Source organism: Oncorhynchus mykiss, chromosome 3 (genome assembly GCF_057628025.1).
Source record: "Oncorhynchus mykiss isolate SJ-2025 chromosome 3, ASM5762802v1, whole genome shotgun sequence".
NCBI classification, from domain to species: Eukaryota; Metazoa; Chordata; class Actinopteri; order Salmoniformes; family Salmonidae; genus Oncorhynchus; species Oncorhynchus mykiss.
In genome coordinates this window covers 64,712,356-64,738,357 of record NC_143024.1, presented here as the reverse complement: position 1 = coordinate 64,738,357, position 26,002 = coordinate 64,712,356, and the positions used below count along the sequence as shown (strand labels likewise).

General features: G+C 41.3%; 2 long non-coding RNA genes across 2 annotated transcripts in view; both read right to left on the bottom strand.

Annotated features, from left to right (window-relative positions):
• Positions 1-604: 604 nt before the first annotated feature.
• LOC110520185 (uncharacterized) overlaps positions 605-26,002 on the bottom strand; it is a 66,787-nt gene continuing 41,389 nt past the window's right edge. Inside the window, exons 4-5 of the long non-coding RNA XR_005049194.2 lie at positions 1,170-1,420; positions 605-1,011 (exon numbers count right to left, since the gene is read on the bottom strand). This is a non-coding gene — a long non-coding RNA (uncharacterized LOC110520185). The remainder of the gene's footprint in view (positions 1,012-1,169; positions 1,421-26,002) is intronic.
• On the bottom strand, positions 17,493-18,829 carry LOC149984646 (uncharacterized). The gene is made up of 2 exons (XR_016494773.1): positions 18,693-18,829; positions 17,493-18,610 (listed from the first exon to the last, which is right to left on the bottom strand). It is a non-coding gene; the product is annotated as an uncharacterized LOC149984646 (long non-coding RNA).

The following is a 26,002-nucleotide window of genomic DNA, read 5'->3' as shown; positions in this document are numbered from 1 at the left end:
CCTCTGCATCATTCTGGAGTAACACCCGGGGTGAGGGCTCTATTTCAAGCACACTCACTACCTCTATCCAGCTCTCTTTTTTTTATCCCAGCCCTCTAAATTAAAATAAATAAAATGAAGGTGGTACAGAGACAGAATGGTCCAAGGACCTCCAGAGCCAACTACAGTACCTGCAAGTAATCTCCACTCATAATAGTATACTTGATGCACTCTGTAAATCTCCTTCACTATGGCGGTCTGCCTGTGTGATCGCATAGAATATTATCCAGGGCCAATGGTTGGATTGGATTGCATGTACTCACTCAAACTCATGCTCTCTCCTCCCTGTAAAAGTCTTCCAGACTTTTATTAAAATGAACATGTGTCCATCCCCCTATCCCCAGTTGAGTCTTCTGGGTTATGGAACTATAGAGCAGCACATCAAAAAACCTGCCACCCTGTTTTCAGCTATCCGCAGACAGTTCCCCGAGGAAGGATGTAACTATCTAACTAACCCTTCCAATGGCCACATTTTGAGGATGGCCAAATGCAAGAAGGTTTTGTATAAACATGTCATTTAACTTTTTCAGTTTGTTGATTACAAGACAATAACTTTTTCATAGCATGTTTGGCACGTTGGTCTTCACTTTTTATTACATTTTTTGTATTTCTGTGGTCATTTCAACATCAAGATTCAAAAGGTCTAAAATCAGTGCAAGGGTGAATACATTTTTATTCATGTTTATCAGACACATCACAAAGGCGTGAGAACTAAAATATGTATCCCAGTCAAGATTGAAGAATGGTTCAAATAGACTAAGTAAATATAAGTCAGTGCTTTCGCCAGTAGTCGTTCATATAAATTTGAGTGGTTACATTCAATACATGTTGACAGAATGGCTGTGAGAGAGACTGTTGCTGTGCTCCCTGGTAAGGCACTTGCTTCCAGTAGCACTGAAGGCCCCAGTATTCAATCAGGCAGCTTGAAGAACATTTGTCATCATCCAGGCCCATGTCACAGCATGCATTGGCCTGATAGGGAGATGACAATAAATGCATTATGTACCTTTCATCACCAAAGCCATGTTAGCGGTTACTGCACATGTTGCTGAACAATTCAACCTATTTGTAAGTGTCATTGATATATGGAAATTCACTTATACTCAGTTCATAAGCATTGACTGTAATACCTCTAGGGTCCTGTGGTGAAACGACCTCTGTGCAAGGAATTGGGCAACAGCTTTCTTCCAGGGCCCGTATTCACAAAGCGGCTTCAGAGTAGGAATAGCGATCTAGGACCAGCTCCCCCTTGTCATTGTAATAATATTCATTGTGATCTATAAGGCTAAACTGATCCTAAATCAGTACTGCTACTCTGAGATCAGCACTGCTATGGGCCCTGGTCTGCCAGCTGCTTTCTGTGATCCAACTCCCTTTCCCCCTGAAATGCAACAACAAAAACATGAATAAGAATAAGCCTAGTCAGTCAGTAATTTAGCTAACTAATGAAACTAACTAATGTGCACAAATTATATCAAAACAACACAGCCTATTTGCAGTAAAATCAGGCATTTAGCTATATTGAACTTTTTCAGTCTCCAATGCATCAGTAAACAGGAAGGGAAACAAAGTAGTTTGACAAAAAAGTGTTCAGTAGTCAGTTACTAGTCTTTAAAATATTGCTAGCAATGATATAGCTAGTTGAACTCAACTCAGCTAGTTAGTTAGCTGCAATAGCAATGGCTAGACAGGAGTTCATCTGAAATGTAGACAACAGTGTGCACTTAGTCCCCTGCCAGTCCTATCAACCGATGAAGACGGTTGTTTGAATAACTTTTCTCCATACATTGCTTGATATGTTAAACTTTTGCCACAGCCAGTTGGCAAGCATTCAAAAAGTCCCCTTTGTCAGTCAACATTTTTGAAGCACAACTGTTGCAGTGGATTAAACGATAAGATGGAATGGACACCGCTATGTTTCGAAATAGCTGTGTTGAAAACATCCTCAGTCACTTCTTCCATGTTTACTGCTTTGATCATGAACACAGGTGAAATTAGCGGAAGGGAGGGATTTGGCTGAGAGTTTCCTTTTGCGAGGGAGGAGACTTTGCTTCCTTCCTTCTCACATTGAACATCATAATTGTTAATATCATTCCCTGCAGAGGTTAAACCTTGAAGTGACAACTTTCACAAAAATGTTACTTCTGGGTAACCGACTGTAGGTTTCAATAACCTAAACATGTGTTTTATGGTTGGGATGGACTGCACAGCCAAAAGTGAGTGATCAAGCTGCTAAGCTGTTGATCATTTTGAACGTGACAACTTTCAAGCAACCTAAAGACCGAAAGCTAGCTAGGTAGCTAACTATTTTCCAATTAGGTATTGGTTTCATAATCCATCTATCTAAGGTTTCAAGCTAATTTTATTTAGCCTGCATTATACTTTTTGCCTTGTTTGTCGATCTGTAATGTTAGCTAGCTAGCTATGCCGTTCCAACCTTCCTAGCTGCCCATCCAACCAGCTGGCAATGGGCAGCTAGCAAGTTAAATGTTTATAGTACAGAAAATATATTCTTCAAGTCAAAGTTGTACATTTTCAGTGCTGTAGTAAAGGATCATACAGCCAGCCAAGATGACATGAATACGATAGCATGTTAATATCAAGCAAAACACCTTTTTTGAATATTCCGACGCTTTCTTTACCCTTTGTGGTCGTTGCTAAGCTAACCAATAGGCCTCACGTCATTGATGACACAACCCGGTCTTCCTCCATAGTAGAGAATTTCCAGTGTAACTTGATCAGCTATCTTGCCCTGCTCGAAACTTCCATTTGCTCTGTGTATACAAACACCATGTGACTGGCTCAATCAGCTGCTTTGGGGAATGGCTTCACAATGAAAAAATAATGCAACAGGCAAAATTAAGAAAGTGATTTACTTTATCTATTAACTTAGTGCACAAGTTGACTGCAAGTAAATAACAAATATTCAAATGTATGAAAAAAAACAGCAAAACATTGTCTTGACAGTATTGAAAATCATACTGTGGGTATTTTGAAATATGTATAGTACATTGCCCAAGCCTATATTTTACCACTCAAAACCTTAAAAGATACTGTAGGCCTGTTCAGAAGGTAATTATGTTTTTGTTTCCACATTCCCTAACCATAACCCACATTACACATTACATTTGCCAGGATAATGCATAGAGATTCACAACTATAAGACCACAAACACACTAACTGAGGTCAAATGAGTGGGTTTAAGACAGGGGGTAAATGGTAAATCCAAAAAGGGAATATTAAAGCCTATTAAGAGAGAGTGAAACATTTGTATCTATCATATTGCAAATAGAGAAAACAATAGTAAACACCCGGCACATCTGTTACCAGCTTATCTGAGGGTTCAGTAGAGAGAGAGGCAGGCGTATTACAGAGCACTTAACCTGCGCTCACTGTTTTTAATGCATCACCGTTGCCTAACGTAGTAAAGCCTAATGTCGGTGGGCTTAATAACCAAGGTCCTTCATTTATTGGTCTCTTAACACATCATCTATCTATTGTCATGTTTTTCAACACAAGCCCTGCTTAGAGTAGTGTTTGTGAAGGGTTGGTTGAGCTATTGTGGAGTGTGCACAGAGTTACTGTATGTATGTGAGCTCACCTCATTAAGGTTGGTTGTTTGGCATAGCCATAGACATGGGAGACATACGAGAACAGCACAGTACCAGGAGGATAAAAAGAGCTCCGATGAGCTGAGGGGAATTAGGCTTTATCCCTATCCTCACTTCTACATTACATTCATAAACCCCCGGAATGATCCATTTCTGCCCAAAGCTCCCCATTCGCAGAGCCCGTATCAACGCTCCCTGTCGGCATTAAAAACGGCCTGCTCTAATTCATCTCTTTAATTAATTACCACGCATGCCAGGGAGTGTTTGTCCAAACCAGGAGCGCCGCTAGAGTTACTAGAGGGAGGAAGAGAGAGCGAGATATGAGAGGTGGCGATGATGTTTCAACATCGCCTGCAGGGGTTATTGAGCCAACGCTCTGATACCTGAGTATATTTGGCCGGCTTCCTAAGCACTCAAACAGACAGAGGATTTTCATTTTGGTGTGTAAGAGGCTTTTTTTTCTCGCCACCATCTAATGCAGGACTTAAAAGGTAAGCACAATCTGCCAGCGTTCACCTATGTGGCGTGATGCTGCGTACCCACAATGAAAACAAGTGCCCTGGGTCAACAAAGAGGAGGATCATGGGAAGGCTGAGAGGCATGCAGCAAGTTGTACAGGAAATGGAAAACTTATGCAAGAGTGCCGTTTTTTGTCTTTTTAATTCATTCTTAATTTGAACAGTACAGTATGAGTGTCTATCAATCTGCTGAAAATTAAATGATACAATATTATGCAATAGTACAGTATGCTTCATTTTTTACATGTATTTTATTTAACAGCAGATTGTACAGTAGGCTGGCCTTCAATATCACAAATAGTTCTCAGGCGTACTCACCCACAGTAACTTGGCTTGTAGAAGCACTTAGAGTTGCGAGCCAGAGCTGAGTCACAGTGAGTATGTTGCTGAGTGATATTTGAATAAATATTTAATAGAGGAGACAAGATGATACACAAGGAGGTCAAAGAGCAGATCTTAGAGGAGGAGAAAGCGTAGAATACTTTTATTTTGAACAAGACGACAGAAATAGTGTCCCACGCTTTTGTTCTAGTTCACATGGAATGACCAGACATTTTTCTTTAATGAGACTGCATCAGATAAAGTTAAATAGCTGTTTGAGGTGATTTAAACAAATGGTAAAATTAAGGAGATCTGGAAAAGAATCAGACAGACAAGCTGCATCAAATATAGATTAGGAAATTGGGGCACAATATCCCTTGAGAGGATACTATTCAGCTGTAGCTTAAAAACTATTATACACTGAGGCCTGCTGTCCAAGACCATTCCAGCTCAGTACTGTTGCCCTAAACCCAGAACACAAAGAAAATACACATTAGCACAGGGTTAGTACTACACATTACTAGTCATGCACACAGGGTTTGGGCTAGAGTAATGTTAAGGGGTTAGTGTTAAGGTTTGGGTTTCACAGGTATGACACAGCACACTGCTTACTAGAGTTAATACATCTTTGAATAATTCAACTTGGGGGAAGGATGTTTGTTACAGTGTAATGTGAAAATTCTCAGTGCTTTTATGTATGAATATGTAATAGGCCCCCTGTTGTATTTTTGAGACACTAGGACAACCTCTCTCAGATCTGTCTTTTCCCTCTGGACTGCTCTGGTCTCTCATGTTTGGGGTAAATAGGAAACACACATCTTGGCTGCATGGGGGGGAGTTTTTTGGTGTGATACTCACAAAGGTTTAATGTGGCAAATTTAAACCGATTACAATAAAGAAAAGATCTTACCCCTCTGCTCTCACAGTGCACGTTGAGGCTAAGGATCTGCTGCACTTTCATCTTCTACTCATCTGAGTGTACTTTTTTGCCTTTTTCATTTCTGCTCTTAGTTTTCCCTGACTACTAGACTTTGAAACGAAAACGAACACAGCCAGTTGGACTAACATTTCCCCGTACCGTTAAACATACCGAGACACATACAATTTTAATTACCTAGCTCCCATCTAATTTGCATATCATTCAGAATGAAAGAGGGGGAAAAAACATAGAATTTATTCCCGGCAAGTGGCGACTAAGTCTTTGATGATCATGACAATTAGACTGGATCAAAGTGGACGTTCGACAAGGACCCAGATCCTTATTAGCATAATGAAATTAACTCTTAGAGAAGAAGAATCGCTTATAGGAACAACTGATTGTACATTATTCATATTGGGGGTGAAATTATGTTTATGCTGGTACTTTAATAATTATAAACCTTGTTTTCAATTAACAGTTTGTTAATTAACTTCTAGTTCACACATAATCAGGGCAGGATTCATTTGTTGGGTTTTCCCCCTTCGTTACTGAAAGCTTTATTTCTCCCTTGGCATATCACCCTGTTGAACTAAGATGTTGCTTTATTGTTTTTTTATTTCGATTACATCACATCAACTCCTAAATAAAGTTTCCATTTTCATAATCAAATAATTAAAAGAGAATGCTGTCTTTCAGGAGAGATTTCTTCAGCATTACAGTGGGAAGATATCTTGGCCTTGGTTCAATCAGTCAATTAGAGGGCTTTGGGACCTTTGTGTTCAAACACTCTCTGTCTTCAACATTGCTACAGTTATGATAACGTTTAGTGCCTGAATGAAAGTCCAGAATCTTTCTCAGGATGCTCAAGGTCAGTCAGTAACATGACATGAATGTAGTTAAGGGGCTGTTCAGCTTGTCATCACAGTGTTGTCTTCTCCCATGGACCAAACACTGTTTATGGTAGTCGCTCCATCCATCCTAACAGGGCCTGTCAAAACTAATGAGCGGCCACTGCTATCTCTGGGTCTGGGTCTCTTGGAGCACGACCCTGGCTCATCATTCTGGCCAGTGTCTGCCCAGTCTAGTCAGAGTGTCTAACCTCTGTAGACCTTCCCACCGTGGGAACCACGTGCTCTTCGAACACTGATGGACCAAATGCACCGTCATCCTCCGACTCTCAGACACCACCTACTCCTCTCCTCTTGTTCCCCTCCTCTCTCTGTCTGTAGCTCGCTCTCTCTCTCTCTCTGGAATAAATTATCAGGAGTGCTGGGGAGCTGTCTGAGCCCTGTTTGTAGGCCTTCCTGCTCAGAGTACTTTAGACTGTCCCAGGGGACAGAGGAGGGCAGGGACATGGGGTGTGTGTTTCGTGTGTTCTGTATATGTGTGTTTATGAAGGGGGGGGGGGGCTGTAGTCAAGTCAAGCAACCCTACATATAAGCAAGGTCTTCGCCCACGCACTTTTTCTCAAGCTCCTTGCGAGTGCCGCTGGGCAGGCTGATAGTGGCGGACGAGGATTTGTCTGTGTGGCGGGGGCAGGGGCAGGAGGGGGGTTTCTCCCGACGGTTAGCTGGCGTTTCAAGCCCGGCCAAAGTATCCTCTTGGGCGAGTGCAATTCCCATGCCCTGCCGCATTCCTGCTTCAGATCCCAGACGTGTTTTTGGGGTTGTATTTATTTTTCCTCCCCCTACGTGGAGTCCAGGATGTAGCCCCAATGTATTCCCACTGACCTACGTGGGAGGAGGAACTACAGAGCCCTCCTGTACACACACACACACCGCCATTAGGCTGACTCCCGTGGGGCTCTGCTCTCTGTTAAACACAGCAGTGACACTGAAAGCTCTGCTCTCTGAGTTATTTTACATTCATCTTCCTCTTCACAGGACAGGGTCACTTTGGAATGGAAAGTGACACAAATATGTTATATTACAGTGAATTACATCTCACGGTTGCACCTCCGTCACTTGGTAGGCATCATGCCATTGTTATCAACGTTCACAAGCCACCCTCTGCCATAGTGGTGGCCAAAAGTTGTGATAAGACCACTCATCCTGAACGGGGGCTAATTAATGTTTAGTCTAAATTACACTATAGTGGCCTGGAAATATGATGACATTGCTAAAGTAGGCAAATATATAATGTCAAATTTACTTTAGACAGATAGCAATGTCGTCATTAGCTAGCAAAGTTCGTCAAAAATAGCTAGCAATACCAACATTAGCTAGCTAAAATCTGATGATCTCCCTCAATCTTAGCTAGCTAGCTAATGTTACACTGCATCTAAAGTCAAAATTATGACAATTATCCTTCTAATTATTTGCCTCTAGAAATCTCATTGTATTTCCAAGCCAAAGTAGTGTACTTTTGATTAAATCTTTATCAGCGCCAATTGACAATGCATTGAGTAGAATGCTCAGTCGGGCATCAGTCCTAAAATGAATGTTCAAAACAATATTGTGACGAAACGTGCAAACCATAAATAAGAAAATCCATATCTCTGAGTACAACACCTATACATCCAGCTATTCATTTGCAGGTTCACTTCAAAGCACTAGTTTCTGCAAACAATCAACTGAATCCTTATGACTTATTTAAAAGACAGGAGCTTTCATGTCAGCTCTCATATGGGCTATGTACTGTCTATGATTAGCAAAATGTAGGTGAGTTCCTTAAGATGTTGATCTAAGAGATAATATTGAAACATGAAAATAAACACAGCAATTTCCTTAATTTGCATGTCTTGCACTGGACTTACATGAATTGTTCATCATTTATACATGTGCATATGACTTAACGAGCAAAGAATGTAGAATTAGTAGTCATGGTTTTGTATGGATGGAACATAAAGGGTGTATGAAAGGATCCCCACTGGCATTTGCTAACGCAGTGACAGACTCTATGGTACAGAGTAGGTGATACTCAAAGGTGAATGACATAAAATAACACAATTAAGTGACAAAACATTTTGGAGCCATAAGTGTTTGTCTATTTCAAGTAAACCATATTGTGGGAAAAGAAAAACATAGTAATCAAAGGTATGTGATGTTCTCTTGACAAGAGACCTTGACCTTGAAATAGTGATACATTAATACCCGAGTGATGGAGTGGAGAGGAGGAATGACATCCCTTCTTCCTGGGAAAGAGAGAGTAAAGCCAAACACCCCTGTTTTCTCAGAGCCGTCACAATCTGGCGATCGGACAGGGCAGTTTCCTGTCTGGGACCTTCCCATCCCTCCCCGTGGAGGAACACAGGAAGTAACGACCCCCTAGGTGCTCTGAATGTCAGAATGTGGAGAGGACATTGCCCGGGGGCCTGATTCATGTTATCATAACACTCCTAAGCTTCACAAGTTCCCCTCGCTCGTCTCCCACGCTGGAGCTCTGAGCTCAAGGGGCCTGTGACATCACCGGGAACATGTACAACTCTTCCAGCTTTAGTGTGACTAGTAAGTGACAGCTAATGGCAAAGGAGAGAAAAAGAGGGTAGGGGTGTAGGTTCTGAATAAGTGGAAATCTTGGGGCTTAGAGTAACCAATCAACTCAATTTGATTGATTGGAATCTTGCATGTTTGATGACCTCACATGCTTGATGATTACTATATTGTCACTTCTCAGTATGAAAGTAAGGCTTTATAGGCTGACTGGTTTGATTTACAGTATAAAGACAAATCAATACCGAGATCGTTTGTTCAAAGAAAGGGTGTTTCTGCTTTCTTCTTGGACAAATTTCAGCAGTACAAATGTTTGTTTTTTAAAATACGACATTAGCATATGTTTACAAAGGATGTGCAAACAAAGGGATTAAGTGACTCCGATAAATCAACTCGCTGTTGTATCTGCTGAGCCACAGGCCAGTGACCCGAAGTCATCTTTGGAGGGAACATATTACAAAAAAAGTACAATGGGAGTAAAAATGTATTTTGTGCTTGAACACATCTGGGTTTGGTTACCCGCTCCAATGTAGGTATGAAAATCGGAAACACACTGGATGTTCCATGAGCGTACGCCTTGGTGACTCCAAACAAGGCATAACATTTACGTTTCCCAGCTTTCCTGGGATGTTGAGCCGCATGCGGCCCCTCATAAGTCAGAGTACCTGATGGGATGTTACAGAGGCTGTGTGAGTGACATGAAAACCAGCTGTTGCATTCACCACTCCCAGCTAGCGCAGAGCCATAGAGATCTATAATGTCATCCGGAACGCTCTAAGGCAAGGAGTTACACAAAGCATCTTTCACGCAATTTAGTTGCAGATTGCAAGTGACATCATCTCAAGCAACTATGCTGTTACATGAATCAACTCAAACACAATTAAAATTGCATGCAACAGCATATCAAATTGAAGCTGCTTCTGTCATATTGTTTGAAAATCCTAAACTCACACCATGTCATCTGCTGCATTACATTGTGATTTCACAAATAATTTGTTTATCCAAACTATTTCATTATTGAATGACGATTGATTTACAAAAAATATTGGCAGTACAATTTAGCTAGCTAGACAAAATTAAATTGCCAGCACTGTTTGATAAAGCTAGCCAGATAGCTAGCAACGAGCTAACCAAGCTAGCTAACCAAGCTAGTGCAGCTCATGTTGAAGAATTTCAATTGAAACTGGTCAGAGAGAGGTCTGGGTTCACTTACAAAATTATATTAATTGATTTCCAAACTATGTACAGTACATAAACCTATACTAGTCCTGATTCCAGTATTTATTTATACAGCTCCAGTTTAGGTAATGCCTTTTCTGTCCACCTTGATCAAGGTTCATGCAGCACTGACAGCTGGGTTGCAGCACTGACAGACCGGAGTTCCGAACCTTCGAATGGATCATGTGACAAAAGCATTCATTTTGATTGGCTGTTGCTTGCAACTAGTTGCACAAAGTTAAAACATTTGAATTGGATGGAACCAAGTTGCAGATGAGTTGCTTATTATTTGCAGGGGTTGGGGGGGGGTTATGGTGCAATCAAGAAGCAAATCAGTTGCAAGCAACTAAAACTGCAGCTTAAAAGAAAGAATTCTGGCATGGCCGAGGCTTCTTATTGAAACGTACAAAGTAATTTGTCACTTGTGTGACTTGGAATGTGCACATGCTCCAATTGGGCCCATTTTCTCTGCCCCACAAAAGACAATTGCCCTCAGCACTTGTCATGCTTGTTGGATGATTTTGAAGTCGTCAGTTGACTGCACTTTCATAATCTCAAAATGAGGTACTCTTAAGGGCCTGGTACTTCATTAGAGGGAATGTTCTGTTGGGTGGGTGGGTGGGTGGGTGGGGGGTGGGGGGTGGGGGGGGGGTGGGTGTGGGGGTGTTGGACGGAAAAAACAAACGATTCATGAACAAACACGCCAGTCGTGATACCTATGTCATCCTCAATCAAAGGCATGCTGATAAATTGAAGATAATTTGTCTGTGTCTATAGCGACATGATCATTAGTAACGACAGCCTACGTAGTCATTCTAGCATAGGAATGAAAGGTCTCAGTATTTATTTGTGTCTAAATATTTAGGATAATGTGTGCAATGGTAGATTTTCCTTTGTCTTTTTTGGAAATGTTAGTTGGGGGGGGGATTACATCATTCTTGACAGTTTGCATGTCATCAGAAGCATTTTGGAGGAAATATATTAATCTCTGTGTAGGATAACCTTCTGTACCAATCTATATGGTGTATAGGGGGAAAAAACTAAAATAACAATAATACAAATAACATACATCCAACAAATTAACTCTAGAACGTTGTATTCCAGCGTAACGAGACTGTAAGAAATATTTGATTGTATTACACGGTTATGGAGGAGTGGATAAACGAATGCAGAATACCTGTGGTTGCTTTGAATCAATAGACTTGAATGATTGCGTTGTAGTTTTTTATTTGCTAGAATACACGCTAATTCCAGTTACTGGTGCAGATGTTACGGCCATAACTTGTACACCTTTGTTGTACCTTGAGGCTCTACAGTGTTAAGAGCAGATGCTCTCAATGCAGGTTCCAAGTTAAAGAAAAGGCTGATATTCTACCGGCTAAAAACCCAATCCACTTAGGAAGACTATAATGGGATTTTGGATATGCAGAGACCTGGAGCGCCTCTGTTTTTAACACTTTTAATGATTCAACACCTTTATCCGGTGGGAACGCATGCTAGTCGTACTGTAACTAACCATGCTCTTATATGAACTCCTGCTCCTTCTGATGCATTTCCTGCCTATGGGGCCTAAGGAGCCGGTTTAAGCGCTCAAGGCGACCTGGAGCATTACAACAACTCTCTCAGGGTCAAATAATGAATAGCTCTGCGCTATGAAACAACCTGCTAGTCTCCTTACAAAGAGGACCTGAGAGAAAACAGCTGGCCTGTAAAGATCAGCTATCCCCCCCTCCAGTCCTCCTCCCGCTCATCTCACTCTCATAGCCTACTCTTTTCCTTTTGGCCTCCTGCCCTCAAACCTCTCACAACGTTCCCAAGAGCTGCCACCTTTTTTCCTGCAGTTTGTTTGTTTCCTTCTGCAGACTTACCTAACATAATCTTGGCAGCAGACCATGGCCCATAATCCTTAGTGTGGGAGAGAGGTGGTGGGTGTACAGTATATCTTCCGCCTACAACTCCTCCACTTCTTCCACTTCTGCCCTGCATAAACTCACACACAAATTTCTCTTTGATATTTGAATTAGTTAAAATATATTATGTTTTCTCAGTTCTGTCCAGCAATTTCCTGACCCATTCCCAAACATAGAAAATGTTGTAAATAATTGGGATATTTGTTTATATGGTCTAGCTTTATTTTGTACAGCACTACAGTGCTGGGTGTCAATGTAAAAACACAACCACTTGTGTGTGGGGGGGGGGGGACCTCATTATTGGTGGTATTCTTTGCCAACAGAGAGCAAATAAATTATTTTCCCTATCTAGACTGGAGTTATAGTGGTCTTTACTGAATTAAACATGTGACAAATGCACCTCAGAAAACATATATTTTTTGGCATAGGGATATAGACTTAGGGATTTAGGAAAGGTCTGTTATTCCTATATGATTTTACATATCTTTCTGTGTAAATTCTGCCCTGCATCAGGCGATGCTTGGAAACTACTCAGACCGACAAGGTGGGGGATTGGCAACAGAGGCTTTACGCTCGTTAATCAGTCTTACAAAAACGCAATCTCCGGACAGATGTTTTCTCCTTTTTTCCTTTTTTTTCTTGATGGCAGCTGCAAAGCCGTTTAAGGATGAGGGAGATTGGGAACGGGACACCACCTGTGTCTGTGATGTTTTCGCGCGCAGCCATACAGGACCCTGTGACCAGGAGCGTCTGAACTAATCTTTTGGAGACAAGAGATGCAGAGGCACATTGCGCTACAAATGTACCGTCAGATTACCCTCAGTCCAGGAGATGCTTTGTGTTCTCCCTAAATTGAACAGCTTGTCCAGGCAAGACAAGTTAATAAGGGAGTTGGTTTTCCGGTAATCCTTCCGATATTCTGTAAGACCTATGGTAAACCACATGGAGGGGCAGACACTGCTTTAGCAGAAATACAAGAGTGCTTCTCTATCACTGAAGTGAAGGTTTTTCTCACGACAGCTGACTTACTGTACCACTCCAATGCCCCCTAGCTGGTTAACCCTCGCCCTCACCCAAATCATTCATCGTATTAAGGCGTTTCATTTTTTTTTTTAGCTTAAATAGTCATCTGGATATTATGAGCATCTTTTTGATCAAGCGTGACTAATCGTGTAGCTGAAGTCATGTGGATGTGGCCCTAAAGCCTCTCTGTCTTTCTTTGACAAAACAAACTCTAGCTTCTGCTCCGTACAGCCGTTTGGCATTTATTGTCTGTGTCTTGTTCTGTTCAAATTAAATTGTATTGGTCACATACACATGGTTATCAGGTGTTATTGTGAGTGTAGCAAAATGCTTATAGGTTAGCCAAGTCCAACCTATAAGCATTTTGCTACACTCGCAATAACATCCAGGGGCTGTCCCAGTTCAAACTGAGCATCAAAACCTCTGGACTGAAACCGTGTTGGTCTCTAACCATAACTTCACAGATTTTATTCAACATCCCAAATCCCTTATGGCTTTTTTCTCTTTAGCAACAGTTTGTTGTTTCAGGGGCTACTACCATCACCAAACAAGATTGACCTATAGAGCCCAATCCAACCTCAAAATGAAGGACGTAAAGAATTGCAATTTCGTATATAAGCAATATTTAACAGCAATATTTTTTAAGGCCCCGGGATACTCTTGGAGTCTCATTAAAGGAAAATAAATCTTCGTCAAAAGACCTTTGATATGTTTTGTTAAACTAGAGGTGAACAGCAAATATCGGTTTTAGAGGCATTACTGACATTTCCTTGAAATTGGATAATTGTAGCCTGCCTATGCAAAGCATTCAAAGGAGCCCACACAATTTGGCATGAAATAATTTTTTGGGTGAGGCTTAAATTATATGTTGTCGGTGGAAGCATTTGTGCTGTAATTTTGTGTCTCCCTGTCTTGAGACATGTATAATTTTATATTGGATGTACTCTGTGCCAGCAAATGCATCTTTTTACATTGTTGCTATGTGATAGAGGATGGTGGTTATCAGTGGAGGATGATGGTTAGCTTAGCCTGAAGGTTGAAAAAAATAGAATTTCTTCTGTGAGAGTGGTCTTTAATAGGAAATAGGAAATTATTTAATGAAATGCCAAATTCTTATTTCATTCAACGCTCAGTTTTGTTACACTTACCAGAGTACCGGTAAAAAAAAGTGTAGGTTACATTTTGACCACCTCGATTTTGATAGAGAGGTATACCAATGTGAATTAGACAGAGAAACACTTGAAGATTGCTCTTGAGGCTTTCTACTGTGCATTAATTCAAGTTCAAGAATCAAGTTAATTCACCTTGCCATGTATCAGCTCCACAACCACTTGATCATGTGTGTGACAAAACCGTGTTCTTCAGTCAGAGGTCAAACTAGTGGGCACAATACGATTGAAGAAAAACATGCCATTTCCCTTTCATGTCTCCTTTTTTATTCGATTCTTAACATCTGTTCAGTTCATCTGGCATTCCAGATTTGTGGCATTTGTGGCATTAAATCGACTTAAGTCTTCTTTTAACCTTTTTGCAGAAATTGCAACAACAAACAGTTACCTCACAGCATGGGGCCACGGAAGGCATCTGTGCGCAGTGACGAAATGTCACAATATGGGAGGAGGGAGACACCCGCTTTAGCTGTTAAGCTGCCAGGCTAACACACCGGCTGTGATGTAACAAGTTACCAACGTCAATAAGAAAGCATATCAAAATTATTAATGGACAGTACAGGATATGTACAAACCTGCGTTTTGACGCACGTTCCTGATTATTGGGAGGAGAGTTCTACAAAACATGACAAGCACACACACACACACACACACACACACACACACACACACTTGAACACATCACAAACTGGTAACATTCTCTTCAATCGGATTGCACTAAGCATCCTAAACACACAGCGTTATAAAGAAAAATGTATACAGTACACGTGTGTATATACAGTTGAAGTCGGAAGTTTACATACACCTTCGCCAACTACATTTAAACTCAGTTTTTCACAATTCCTGACATTTAATCAGATTAAAAAATGTCCTGTCTTAGGTCAGTTAGGATCACCACTTCATTTTAAGAATGTGAAATGTCAGAACAATAGTAGAGAGAATTATTTATTTCAGCTTTTATTTCCTTCATCACATTCCCAGTGGGTCAGAAGTTTACATACACTCAATTAGTATTTGGTAGCATTGCCTTTAAATTGTTTAACTTGGGTCAAACATTTCGGGTAGCCTTCCACAAGCTTCCCACAATCATTTGGGTGAATTTTGGCCCATTCCTCCTGACAGTGGTATAACTGAGTCAGCTTTGCAGGCTTCCTTGCTCGCACACGCTTTATCAGTTCTGCCCACACATTTTCTATGGGATTAAGGTCAGGGCGTTGTGATGGCCACTCCAATACCTTGACTTTGTTGTCCTTAAGACATTTTGCCACAACTTTGGAAGTATGCTTGGGGTCATTGTACTTTTGAAAGACCCATTTGCGAACAAGCTTTAACTTCCTGACTGATGTCTTGTGTGTGTGTGTGTGTGTGTGTGTGTGTGTGTGTGTGTGTGTGTGTGTGTGTGTGTGTGTGTGTGTGTGTGTGTGTGTGTGTGTGTGTGTGTGTGTGTGTGTGTGTGTGTGTGTGTGTGTGTGTGTGTGTGTGAGTGTGTGTGTGTGTGTGTGTGTGTGTGTGTGTGTGTGTGTGCGATCGTGTGACGCGTGCGATCGTGTGACGTGGGGGGGGGGTAGTACAGACATCAGGAGTAGGTAGTACAGATGTCAAAGCATGGATATATACAGTGAGTGTGTTAGATATTAACCCAGTTTCTATTAATGATTTTAACTTGCTTGAACTTACATGCCCTCTGTTCGTATCTACAAAATTAGAACCACCATAGGAACAGGATGCAAGATTTCACTGTTTCACAAACTTAGAATAGACTGTTTTTAAAACATGTGGCATTACCAGTTGCATTGGCTCCGTATTGGCTCCATGCGAGCTTGATTCGCTTTATACAGCCTCAGTAACTCACGTCGAAATAGTTCCTCTGCTTTTCTTTATTCTAAAATCATAGGGTAGCTGAATTTACTCTTTAATTACGGTTCTATTTTCCCCTCACCGCTCAATTGTTCCATTCAACCACAAATTCCAAAGGGATGCCTGTATCCACATAGGTGACATAAAAGTGTCATGAAACATCAACAAACATCAACAAAGGCGACCCTATCCACAAGCTACACCACTTGTGTTATCGACAATACATATGTCATTCTGTGGACACCTCAATAAAATATCCATATATGGGGTACCGTTGGGGTATAACTAACAGCATAGCATGGTGCCAAGCCACAGGTTTGCTCCTGGGCTAGAGGATCCAGGAGAGAGGGAGGCTAGGCTGAGCTGTGAGCCAGTCACACCCATGCTCTTAGGCCCTGTGGTCGGGTCGAGTGGGCTGAAGCCCTGCCTGCCAAAGCAACAGCAGAAACCTTTTGGTTAGTTACAGAGACAAAAAAAAAGAGATGCTGTGTAAATAAACACTGTACTATGGAGAGAGATCTCATCCAATAAAAATATATTACAGATCTTTTTTTTATAAAAGAGTTGCAGAGAAATGAGAAATACCCTTGATATAGAATCCAGTTGTAGATACTTTTTACACTTTTATGGCCTCACAAGCCTTATGTATACAGCTATTTTCTATGTTTACATTGCGGGAAGTGGGATTCCATCTTGAAGAATGTTTCATTTCATCATAGATTCACAAGCTTGTGAGGATTTAGAAAAAATAGTAGGTTGAATTAGAGCATTCCCTGAAGTAATAATTGTGGCTTCAAAGGTTGCTGTGGTTTTGATAGATATTATCACAAATAGTTATGAACACATTTATAGCATTGAGGAGCTGCGAGCCTTTTCTCCATAGAAAGGTTAATTTTAGCACTGACCAAATCTGACATTTTTTTTCTGATGGGTTCTCATCTGACATAGAATTTGGACTGTGGTCTGTTTGAATATTGTCCTGTGGCTTTGCTGACATTTAGCAAACCTGTGTGGAGTTGACGGCACTTGTTGGTGGTTTACCTTACTCCAAAGGAGTCTATTTACACTGAAAAATTGTCTGACACACTGCTATGAGAGTTGGGTCCACATTCACAAATCACACAACAGGAGTTCCCAGTCTGGGCTCTTAGCTCTGAAGCCTGGCTAGGTTATTAACTGTTGTCTTTAATCCGTAATTGACAATGGAAATGGGCCCTCTACATTTGGACTTTAAGCCATTTATGTAAAAATGTTTCTTGACTCACTAATTGCCTATAGGTCTACTATAGAAGTACTCTGATGCCCTTGTATTAGTTGACTTCAGTTTTTGTCTTACCCACCGACTGAAAGGTCCGAACTATGTACAGTATTTGAATAATTGGGTCTGGGTCAATTTGCATGACATACACGTGCAGTACAAGCAACTCTGTGATAGTGGTTCTGGAGTCATTGAAGTACATGCACATGAGCAGCGTACATCTGAAATAAATTATTTTATTTCTGGTAATTAGCAAAGTGAAGTAAAAAAAAGAATCACTCATGCTAAGTTAATTTGCAGACACAAACAAAAATGTAAAACAGAGGGGATAAATAGGTCCTCTGACTCCTATGCACAGTGCAGCCAGTCAAGTGTAACAAATCTAATTGGAATATATGAATGTTTGCTTTGTCTATTGGCCTTAACTCTGTGTGGGCAAAATGAAAGGATCAGCTTGATAGGGAATTCCAGCAGTCAATCTTTCAGTTTCGTGGACAGTACAGGTTTTCCCTTCACTCATAGGCCTATACAGTACATACGGTAGAAAGTGGATGAATGCCAGACTTTGTAATGATCAAACTAGTTCACACTTTTCTCTTGAACTAAATTATATTTGTAAGGCATTACAGGCGTGCACCTGTTTATAATACATGAAGAATTAAGCCCAAAATGAAGAATGCAGGCTCCTCTATTTTGGGCATCACTTTTAGACAGTTGAAATGGTAGGAAAAAAAATAAGATAAAAACAGTTTTGTCTTGTTTATGGATATGTTGTTTACCATCTGCTATCAATCAAAGGGAAGACTGGGAAACGTTTTTGGCGTTGCTCCTTTTCCTCCCACCCTGCACGGCGCGGTACACAGACGCCGGATTCTAGCACTTGGGAAATATAGGATTCCCGAGGGGATATAACTTCAGTCCCACTCAACAGCTCCACTAACAATAATAAAATTGCCTCTGCCCCTAGGTGACATTCTCAATTTACGATTATTTGAGTCTATAAAGTGTATTCCTTGGCTGAGAATCCACCCAGTCTGTCTTTGTGCAAGGGGAATACACGGACTCCCAGGGACAACTCAGAAACTCTCACCCCCCCGTTGAATGAAATCCATCAAACAACTACCTCAGCCCCTTGATATGTTCTGTCTGATCGCATGGACTGCCATCTCTTCAACTGCATTGGAATGTTGGAAAGGTAGTCTGTTTCCATACTCTGTGTGGCACTATAATGTCATGTGAAAGACATAGAGGGTATGAAGGTATATTCAACTGAAGAGGTTGTCACTTTTCACACTCAATATATCCACTGGGAGGAGGGCGATTATTTCATACATCCCTGTTGAAAAAAACATATGGTTAAGCACAATAAATAACTGAGTGATGGATATTATTTAGGCAATAAAAACAAAGTGTCTTACGTATTTGATGTGGTTGACATTCTTGTGTGAGTTACAGTCCTCCAGTAATCCTAATGATTTACCCATCCATAAGTACACTTTTTTCTTAACACATTGTGGAAATGTGTCTGGTTTGTAATCAACAGCAGATGACATTTCTGTATAAACAAAACAACTTACAGTAATTACATTGTGTTAAGTTGAGAACACTTCTTGCACATGTCCTGCACAAATATGGGGATCAGTCCTCTCCTCAACCACCATTTTAAAATGGTTCACACTAAATACGAGGAAAGATTAGCGTATTGCCACTGCCAAGCAACGAACGCTGTCAAAACTACGATTTTAATTTGACAATGTGTGAGAAAATACTTTCAGCGTGTCTTTAGAGTGGCTACAGTCAGCTGTGCCCCACAATGTCATATTGAGATCCCAGCAAGACACATCCTGCTTCACCAAACTGACGTTCTTTCTCTCTACAGAATCCAGATTGTTTCCCCCATTCGAGTTGAAGAGGGGAAAATAAAGGGGAAATGAAAGGAAAACCATAAATTGAAATATAATGAATGGTTAGGACTTTTGGCTCTCCTGAAAGAGGTGATTAACAACAATGCACAGTGGAGCCATATTGGCTGTGCCAACTAGAGTTTGACTGATGTGTCAACTTGAGATGCTATGGCAACATTATTTGACAGGAAGTTTCTTTTTTTCAGGCCTAGTGGGATATTAATAATCAAGTTGTGAGTATTGCCAAGTTTCTTTGGACTGTGTTCAAACTCCAAACCCACGCTGTGAACAGGACACACACTCAGGATATAATGTAAGCAATAGATAAATTGCTAATGTTATTTGTGCAGTGGATCATAATTAGCTTTCTTTTAAAACTCTTGATGTGAATGGTCATTGATGGCAGGGCGGATAGTGCCAAGAAGACTTGTGGAGTATCTCTGCCATACAAAGTGTAACATAGGAATAAGATATTTTACTCTGCCAACTAGTGAATTCCACTACAGTGCTGGTTGTGATGAAAGTATGGAAGTACAGAGGTCTTCACCCAGTTGGACCGATGATTTAAAAAAAGAATAATTATATGCATATCTAACCACCTATTTACCGCAATGCTAGTGAATAGGCTCTAGCCCGTCAAGTTGAGAGCGTTTTCTTTTTTACATAATATGCATAGTAGTCATTTCAAACTCCACCCCTTTCATACTGTATATTCTCATGACAAGAGTTCTGGGGTAGGCCATGCAGCAAAGAACTTCTAACCCTGACTGCCAGTTGCATCTAAAATGTATCAAACAATACAGTTTCTCACATGTTGGACATAGCGCAGGGCAGGCCTTGAGCACTCCCAGAGCATACTGTTGAGACGCTGGAGATGTTATGCTTTCTGTTATGCTTTCCCTGGCTTCTAATCATTTTTGGCAGCAGATCCACTTCCTGTCCAGAAACAAAACGGCAAAGGAATGTCAGTCAACCAACAGAGAGCAGGAAGAGAGGCAGAGGAGTCACGCTCTAGGCGCTGATCAGTGATCGGAGAATAGAATACACATGAGCAAACGCACACACACCCCAAACTGTGCACAGTCGGGCATAGATATATTCAATTTTTTCTGTAGCAAATACAGAATCATACAGAGCACAGGCAATAAACACGAACTCATGCAAGCGAATGCTCCACTGCTGCACGCACACTGGCTCTCATCTTGACATCAGGCTGGAACACATCAAACAACAAGGAAGGGGAGAGGACAGACCTTTCCCACATTGCAAGCACTACAGGGCAATTTAAAAACAAATCCCTGAAGAAAGACGCCAGCTCCGTGTGAGTCTCAGTCCAACTGTTGTGCAAACAATAACAACAAAAGGATGGCATATAAAACTGATATGTGGCCCCAACCACACACAGACTGCTAGGTTGTTCACATGCTGAAAAGACTTAACTCTGATAGCAGAGTAGGCGAGGTGCAACCTTAGCAATCCCATCACTTTGACCATATGTGACATGGTACAGTAACGCTATGTTAACGCTACTGTTTGATGTAACTTATATCTCCTGTTTGTCTCTATATGGAACTGTAAAAAAAAATGCATCTGAGTTCAAAACAATTTACAATAACTATTTCCTTTCATGTTATTTGATTTGTAAAAATCTTTCCAGCACCCTGTTGCAGCAATAGGTCATTGAGAGATTGGGCTTGTAAACTTTGAGATCACAAAGTCAAATAAGGGCATATTACATTAACAAAAACAAAGTAGTGTGGGAGACACTGTACACAGTCGCCACAAAATCCCATAGGTTTGACTTATTCTTTCCTTAGACTTTCCACATCAAAGTCATGGCGCCGTCAAAGAGTCCTTGCAACAACGTGACGTCTGATGATAGATTCTAAAGAAAAAACAAACCCTTCACAGAAGCACTGCTTTTCTTTTCTTTTTTTCTGTCTCTTTATTTAGAGGGTTGTTCGAGCGAGGGGAGTTACACTGTGCTTTCCGCTGTGGAATAAAAGGGTGCCTAATTTGGCTCAAACAATGTTTAAATAATCAAGGAGCTGAAAAGCTTTGAACTAATTTCACAAGGAGGGCACCAGATGTTTTGGTCTCTCTCTCACTGACTGTACAGTACTACCTCTCCTCTGGTGGATGGAAGGAGTCCATGGTAATTTGACGTGTATCTCATTCTCTCATTCTCATTCTCTATCTTGCAGGAGAACATTAAGGTCTACCTGAAAATAAGAATTTGTTCTTAACTGACTTGCCTAGTTAAAGAAAGGTAAAATAAAAAAAAAAATAAAATAAATCTCAGCGGAAACCTGAAGGTGACAAGAGAAAGGCCTACTGTTGGGTATGAATAATACAGCCTAAATCCACTGTGAATTAGTTCCAACAAACATGTTAGTGCAAACATACAGTACCGTTCAAAAGTTTTGACAAAAGTTTTTACTCATTCAAGGCTTTAAAAAAAAAAAGTTAACTATTTTCTACATTGTAGGATAATAGTGAAGACGTCAAAACTAGGAAATAACACATGTAGTAACAAAAAAGAGTAGCCACCCTTTGCCTTGCTGACAGCTTTGCACACTCTTGGCATTCTCTCAACCAGCTTCATAAGGTAGTCACCTGGAATGCATTTCAATTAACAGGTGTGCCTTGTTAAAAGTTCATTTGTGGAATTTCTTTCATTCTTTATGCGTTTGAGCCAATCAGCTGTGTTGTGACAAGGTAGGTGTGTGTGGTATACAGAAGATAGCCCTATTTGGTTAAAGACCAAGTCCATATTATGGCCAAGAAACACGGGCAATGGACATTAGAACAGTGGAATGTGTGGTTCTCTGCATGTGTGGTTCCCACCGTGAAGCATTGAGGAGGAGGTGTGATGGTATGGGGGTGCTTTGCTCGTGACACTGTCTGTGATTTCTTTAGAATTCAAGGCACACTTAACCAGCATGGCTACCACAGCGTTCTGCAGCGATACGCCATCCCATCTGGTTTGCGCTTAGTGGGACTATCATTTGTTTTTCAACAGGACAATGACCCAACACACCCCCCAGGCTGTGTAAGGGCTATTTGACCAAGGAGAGTAATGGAACGCTGCATCAGATGACCTGGCCTCAGCAATCACCTGACCTCAACCCAATTGAGATGGTTTGAGATGAGTTGGACTGCAGGGTGAAGGAAAAGCAGCCAACTAGATGTTCTTTACTATTCGGCTATCAGATTTACCACCAATGCTCCTCATAGGACACATCACTGCACTCTATACTCCTCTGTAAACTGGTCATCTCTGTATACCCGTCGCAAGACCCACTGGTTGATGCTTATTTATAAAACCCTCTTAAGCCTCCCTCCCCCCTATCTGAGACACTTATTGCAGCCCTCATCCTCCGCATACAACACCCGTTCTGCCAGTCACATTCTGTTATAAAGCACACACATCCCTGGGTCACTCCTCTTTTCAGTTCGCTGCAGCTAGCGTATAGAATGAGCTGCAAAAAACACTCAAACTGGACAGTTTTATCTCCATCTCTTCATTCAAACTCAATCATAGACACTCTTACTGACAGTTGTGCCTGCTTCGCATGATGTATTGGTGTCACTAGCTTCTTGCCCTTTGTGCTGTTGTCTGTGCCCAATAATGTTTGTACCACGTTTTTTGTTCTGCTACCATGTTGTGCTGCTGCCATGTGGTGTTGCTACAGTACTATGTTGTTGTCTTAGGTCTCTCTTTATGTAGTGTTGTGGTGTCTCTCTTATTTTTAATTCCAGCCCCCATCCCAGCAGGAGGCCTTTTACCTTTTGGTAGGCCATCATTGTAAATAAGAATTTGTTCTTAACTGACTTGCCTAGTTAAATCAAGGTTAAATCTTTTTTTTAATAAAAAAAAAAATGTTAAAGGCTGTTGGAAAATAATTAAAGGTGAAGCTGGTTGAGAGTGTGCAAGGCTGTCATCAAGGCAAAGGGTGGCTGCTTTGAAAAATCTAAAATATAAAATATATTTTGATTTGTTTAACACTTTTTTGGTTACTACATGATTCCATGTGTGTTATTTCATAGTTTTGACGTCTTTACTATTATTATACAATGTAGAAAATAGTAAAAAATAAAGAAACACTCTTGAGTACGTCTGTCCAAAACTTTGACTGGTACTGTATATTTCTAGACCATTGGATATTTATATATTTTTATCGTTGTCCATGATTTCTCCTCTGTCTCTCTCAGAAACACAACACACACACACACGCACACACACACGCTTCGCTGGCGAACTGTGTGTGCGTGCACGCATGCACACACACAGAGTTGATCATCAGAGCAGGCAGGCAGGTACGTTGTGTGGGTAGGCTAAGGATTTTTGAAGACTGCCTGCAATGTGTTGTACATGTTGAGTGATGTACTGAACCTGCCTTTACCCCCAATGGTGCCATGTGTTTGTAATTGCAGTAAATGAACCACAGAAGAAATGTGTGCTCAACATTTTCTTAACTCCTCTTGGGTCTTGGAGAGAAATAAATATGCATATGAAATATTCTGAACAAAGAGTCGAAGATCACCCCGAAAGATCTCATCAAACATTTCATATTTGTGTATATATCTTGAAGGCAAAATTCTAATCAGATTCTCTGCATTTAATTTGTGAATGATGAAAAGGAGAGGCCAGGCCCAAATTACGCTGCCTGCTGGGCCTCCAAAGGAGTAAATTCAGAGGAGCTTTTCAGGCTGTTTTTGTTTGAATCCCTGTAATGAAGTTAATTTTACAAGGTTTCCGTTCATTAAGCACAGCTCGCTCAGGTGCTATGCAGACATTTACAGTACGCGTTAGCACACATGTCTGCATGCACACACACACACACACACACAAACACACAAACACACACATACACTCTCTCTCACACATACGCACAAACACACACACACACACACACACACACACACACACACACACACACACACACACACACACACACACACACACACACACACACACACACACACACACACACACACACTCACAGAAGTCCATACAAAGCAATCAACTGAACTGAGAACATATGAAACAATAGTAATACAAATGATACAAATGTTTTGAAAATAGATTGATCTTTTGTAAGTGAAACCAGAATAAAGTCAACTGGGAGCGCTCCACCGGGAGCTACAGAGATGGCACACCACCAATCAATTTCAAAATCTATTGCATGCCTTTATATTTCATATTTTTTTCACATATATGCAGTAGAAGAAGACAAGAGAAGAGGTGAATGTATTGGAGAAAACCTCCCCCTAACCAACCACTGAGGGCCTGTAAAACCACCATTGCGCTACAGAGGCCTGAACCAGTGTGTGTTGAACCTGAAAGGAAAATAAACGTGTCCCTCAGTGCCGCCAGGGCTCTCTCCCAAGCTTTCACATGAGAAAACGCTCAGGAATGTCCAGGAAAAGTTCAGTGTTACAACAGCACATCCTTCTCATTACGCTTCAATAACATACCTTTGATTCAGGCTATTTTTAGCCACTTCCTGTCTATCTCTGGGGCAGTGGAGTAGAGTAGAGTGGGCTTTAGAAGGCCAGGTTTTCCAGTCTCACAGGAAGTTAAGGCTTTCCACAACTCACCTGAATGGCTTATATGATATCATATGATACTACATTATTTTTTAGTGACGTTAAATTGTCAAATAACTCCAATCAATATAGGTGGTGAATGTTTCTTTTAAAAAATTGTATCCTAGAAATGACTGTTCAGCCAAAGTACAGCTGCCTGGAAAGTTGCCACTTTGAACCAGCGGTGCCCACAATGGAAAGATGCAGTTCATTGCACACTCTCAAACAAACAGACTGTGAGTGGTGTCCATATTCTCAGAGAGAGTGTGACGTGCAGAGCTGTTTCCCGGGCCTTGACCACTTCACCACCTTGTAGGTGACCTCAGAGACCATTTCATGAACAAAGGCAGTTAGCTGAGAGAGAGAAAGAAAGAGTGAGAGAGAGAGAGAAGGGGGGGGAAGAGAGAGATGAGGGGAAAGGAGGCGAGAGAAAGGAGAAAGAGAGAAGGTGGCGAAGAATGAGGAGAGAGAGAGAAGGGGGGAAGAGAGAGATAGAGAGAGAGAGAGAGAGAGAGAGAGAGAGAGAGAGAGAGAGAGAGAGGGGAGTGTCCTGTTTAAGACGGAATGGCTGAGTTATGTTCCTCTTGGCAGCACGAGGCACATCGGCTGGGCCCGAGGCGTCACGGCGCCACCTCAGGCTCTCAGCAGCGGCCGGGGCGTTCTCCCAGCACATGGCATTCATTTTGGGGGCTGCCGAGGAGTGAGATGGGTCTCCTTTTCCAAAGCCGAGCGGTGCCTGAGCAATTAGGAGCAGCAATTACACAGGGTGGATCTCCTCTCTAAGCATGCCAAGAGTAATGCGCGGGCTGCCAGGGGTCTAATGGAAGTGACAGGGAAGAGAGTCGTAATGGTGATCGTATACTTGATTTACACCAGGAAAGGCAGAGTGTTTTTGTGTTGTTTTTACGCTTTGCTTCAGTGTGTCCTGCCAATCAGAATCAGAAAAAATAAAACTGTAACACACATCTGAGAGTTGTCCCTGTGGCGGTGATGATGAGAGATTGAATATGTGATTGAACCGCATCCTCGTTTCCTACCAATCACAGAAGATCTTTAACTTCCCCCTCCCATGTCTTTTTCATGATGGAGGTATTTCCATAAGTGGTAATAAAGTGTCACCATAGTGTGAGGGTAGTATTGGACTAGGGGTTCATTGTACATTTTAACAACAAATGTGGAATTTCACTTAGGGACCCTGGCCTCCAGAATATTAGGGCTTGGCATCAGTCGGA